A 4,849-nucleotide genomic window follows, 5' to 3' on the forward strand; every position below is an offset into this window, starting at 1 on the left:
GTCATCAAGATAGGTGCCTGAGCAAAATGCACCATGAAGTGTCAGGAGGGCAGAAACTCACATATCAAATTTTCATGAATACATCCTGGTGTCACTTTTTATTACTGCAGTTACTATAGAAGTACACATGTATTTCTCCAAGAATTTATTTTTCAATTCACTGTTTACCTCTGGAGGATTCTGAAGCACATTTTGGCCTGGGGCTCTGCATCTGAGACACTGTGTCCAGGTAAAAAATAGGGGTAATAATTTTTGTCATGATTATTTTTCTCTGTATCACTTATGATTACATTCCTATAAACAGACATGTGGTCTCAGACATGATTCCATTTGGGAATATTTTCTCATAAGCTTAGTTCATCTATCTAGTTTTCTGATATCAAGTGCAATAGTTAACTATTGATTACACAGATTATTCCAATGAGTTTTACAAGAAATTACGTCGATGAATCCAAATGAACCCAATTGATCTCAGTAATAAAACGATTAATAAAATAAAGCAACAAATTTATGTGTCTTCAACACTTGCGGATATTAATTTTATATGGTTGCTTTCTCTCTGATTCATGTTTCTTGCATTTAGAATTTCGATTGAATAATATTAGATAAGGACAATGTAAGAATACATAATTTTAAAATAATTTTATTCATAGCTGTTAACAAAAACTGATTGCATGTGAAATCCAAGGCAAGCATTTTTTTTTATTATTTCATGGTTCATTAAAGGGCACGTGAAATGACAAGCAAAGAGTGTGCAGACTGTACTATGCACTGTATTAAGTGTCATCAAGTGTATTAACCTTAGCTGTGATGTTGAATAAGATATCCTGTCTTTTAAATGCAAGAGTGATTTCCATAAAAATGCATTAGGACAATTCGCAGATGTCTGGGAATATTTTCAGTTTGACTTACAATTTAAAGTCAGTTATAACCATTCTCTATTACTCATGATCTGTGGTGATTTCCTTTATGGGAAGTTTTCTGGTGGATATACAGAAATATTATATAGCACAAATTATAGCTGCCAAGAAAAATTGTCAAAGTTCATCCTACAAGGCAGAACATAACTTCATGGTAGGTGACTGGGCATGTTACTCAGTGATCATGCTTACAATTAATATCATTTGTAAGAATATATTTTGAAAAATATATTTTTATTGCCATTAATATGCTTTAGGTATTTTTGTAGTTTTTAAATTATATTGCATGGACAGTTATGTCATATGTTAAAAACTTTTATATTCTGCATTTTAGTTCTCTTATACTCTTTAGTTTTACAAGTCATTTTGAATATAATTACACCATTCTCTAATTTTTTTATTCCTACATTCACTATCCATCCAGCTGTATGTCATTTATTCTTTTAAGCATTTCAAGATTACTTTTGCTGGCAAAATCATTTTGGAACAATGGATTTTCCAAAGAAGTATCTTATAAGTCAACTTATCATGGTATGTGCTCTCATTTAATTTTATTTTTATTTGTCCTTTTCCAGGAGCTAAAATCCCAGTTATCTAATACTGGGATGTGGGAATTGTGTGCCCATTTCTCATCTTCATATTAGGATGCATATGTCTTGCAAGTTATTATATTTGTTAACTTCAGTCCCTGGGAGTGAGAGCCTTCTCTACTGTGTTCAGAGCACTGTGTTTCCTTCTAGAAATCTACTACTTCTGGCTTTTCAAATTAATGCAATAAATCCTTCTGCCCTGAGGAACATGTATTATATTTGGTACTGTCAGTCTTACATACATAGTTTGTAGTTTCCAATTTGTCCCATGCATTTTAATAGTAATATAAAAATCAAATAATCAAATACAAAAGTTTGCCAGATATGTGTTGATAGCTCCTTTGCATGATGCACATAGTTTAATAAATTTGAATATATTTAAATGTATTCTGACTTAGCTGCAAAATAGCTTTTGGATTTTCTTCTTTTGCCTATGCCTTTTCTAGCCTGAACCTTACTTGAATGAAGAATGAAGCTCAAATATTCATTGCACATATGTATGCTTGTGGGAAGCCATTAGAGATCCTCACTTAGGCCTGGAGGGCTGACAGGGCAAAGGTCCTGAGTAAAACAGAGAAGAGCCTCTCCCTGACTGCCGGTGGAAAGAAGACCAAGTCCGGAGATAACTGTGGGGTGCTTCAGACAATTCAAACACCAGATCTCTCCACCAGAAGGTCCTTATCTCTTCCTGCTGATACTGCTAAGATTGCCCTTCCCTCCTTTGTTCTTGCCTTGAGAAGAATTCTTCTTCTGAGAGCATAAAACCTGTGTACCCCAGAACATTAAACGAGACCTCAACATTTGAACCCCCACTGCTTGGTCTCTTTTATCTCTCCCCCCTCCCCCACCACTTTTGACCCTCAGGTAGTACCCCTTCAGGACCCTGGAATAACTGGACCTGCCAGACAGATCATAGTGGCGCCTAAACAGGGACACGAAGTATGGGTCAACTACCAGAAGATGGAGGAGAAACCCTGGGAAGAGGATTCAAAGACCCCACAGACCGTATCACTCATGCTTTGCTGGAGGGGCAGGTGAGTGTCCGAACAATTGTCGTTCAATTGTTATGGGGAAGCAACTATCAAAAGAAGCATGTTTTATAAGAGAAATCAAGCAATCACTCAGGAAGAGAGGAATAAGAGTTAAGGAAAAAGATTTAATTAAGTTCTTTTATTTTATTGATAAAAATGCCCTTGGTTGGTTTCAAGTGGACCTGACATTCACCCGCTAACATGGAATAGGGTTGGTAAAGAGATTAATAGGATTTTGAAAACAGATGAACCAGTGTCTGATGCATATTTTAGTTACTGGGGCCTTATACGGGACATAATAATTGATGCTGAGAATGGAGGAGAAAGTGCCCATCTGTTAGCTGTTGCTGGTGACTTTCTGCAAGCCTCAAGACTCCCATCACACAAAAGCGAAAGTGGCGAAGAAGAGCCGCGCTCTCCATGTCCCTCTGTGATTGTACATATTCCTGAGGACATGGAGGACCCTCCTCCAAAGATTACACAATCCCTAGAGGATCCCAAAATTCCTAGAAGTATATACCCTTCTCTTAAGGAGTTTTCAAAAGGCCAAAATGAAACTAAAAACAAGCACTGCCTGTGCTGCTTCTCAGACCTAAAATTAGACCCAGCCTTCCAGGCTGAGTTAGAGGAGGAAGCTGACAAGTATGAAGAGGAGAGGTATGGTGACAGACCCCGAGAACCCCGAGACTTTTTCACTCAAAGACCCGGATTTGCTTGGTCCCCGCCATACCTACCTCAGATGCCGTTGGCCCCTCTTGCACCTCTGCTGATCACAGTGGTTGAAGGACTAACCCAAACAAAAGATATGCTCCAGGCACAAATTACCAGGCTCAGGAAGGTCTTGTATTTACAATAAGAATTAGGAGACCTTTCTTTAGAAATTCATAACTAACAAGAAACTATAAGAAAGGAACATGATTCCCCTTACAAGAGACTGCCCAGCTCCTTGAAACATCAGTCTAAACTAGCCTTCCCAATCATGAACAGGGAACATGCTAAGCAAACCAGAGATAAACCGGAGACAGACAGCACTGGTCTTAGTCAAAGGGGAGACAGTGATGAGGATCAAGAAACTGCGGGAAAACAAGACTATGATGACGTTACCGAGGACTCTGAGGGAGAAGAATCTGACCAAAAACTATGACACCTTGTGCCCCATTTCCAAAAAACTTAAATTTAAGAGTATTAAGGAATTGCATTCAGTTGTAGATAACTACGGCATGAGTGCACCCTTTACCATGTCCATTTTAGAAGGGCTTGCAGGGTCTGGATATCTTTTTTTTCTTTTTTTTTTAATTTTAATTTTTTTAATATTTTTATTTTCTATATTCTTTGTTTACATTCCAAATGATTTCCCCTATCCCGGATCCCCCCTCCGATATGGCCCATAAACCTTCTTCTCTCCATCCCTTCTCCAATCACCTCCCTCCTTTTTCTCTGTCCTTATATTCCCTTCCAATGTTAGATCAATTTTTCCAGGATCAGGACCCTCTCCATATTCTTCATGGGAGTCATTTGTTATGCAGTTTGTTCCTTGGGTATTCAGGGCTTCTGGGCTAATTAATATCCTCTTATCAGAGATTGCATTCCATGGGTATTCTTTTGTGATTGGGTTACCTCACTTAGGATGATATTTTCCAGATCAAACCATTTGCCTAAAAATTTTGTGAATTCATTGTTTCTAATTGCTGAGTAGTATTCCATTGTGTAAATATACATTTTCTGTATCCATTCCTCCTTTGAGGGGCATCTGGGTTCTTTCCAGCTTCTGGCTATTATAAATAAGGCTGCTATGAACATAATGGCGCATGTGCCTTTATTGCATGCCGGGGAATCCTTTGGGTATATGCCCAGGAGAGGTATAGCAGGGTCCTCTGGAAGTCTCATGTCCAGTTTTCTGAGGAAACAACACACTGATTTCCACAGTGGTTGTACCATCTTACAGCCCCACCAGCAGTGGAGGAGTGTTCCTCTTTCTCCACATCCTCACCAATACCTTCTGTCTCCTGAGTTTTTGACCTTAGCCATTCTGACTGGTGTAAGGTGAAATCTCAGGGTTGTTTTGATCAGCATTTCCCTAATGACTAATGCTGTTGAGCACTTCTTAAGGTGCCTCCCGGCCATCCGAATTTCTTCAGGTGAAAGTTCTTTGTTTAGATCTGTACCCCATTTTTAATATGGTTATTTGGTTCCCTGGGGTCTAACTTCTGGAGTTCTTTGTATATATTGGATATTAGCCCTCTATCAGATGTGTGGTTGGTGAATATCCTTTCCCAATTTGATGGTTGCCATTTTGTCCTTTTAACAG

Source organism: Apodemus sylvaticus, chromosome 1 (assembly GCF_947179515.1).
Source record: "Apodemus sylvaticus chromosome 1, mApoSyl1.1, whole genome shotgun sequence".
Lineage (NCBI taxonomy): Eukaryota > Metazoa > Chordata > Mammalia > Rodentia > Muridae > Apodemus > Apodemus sylvaticus.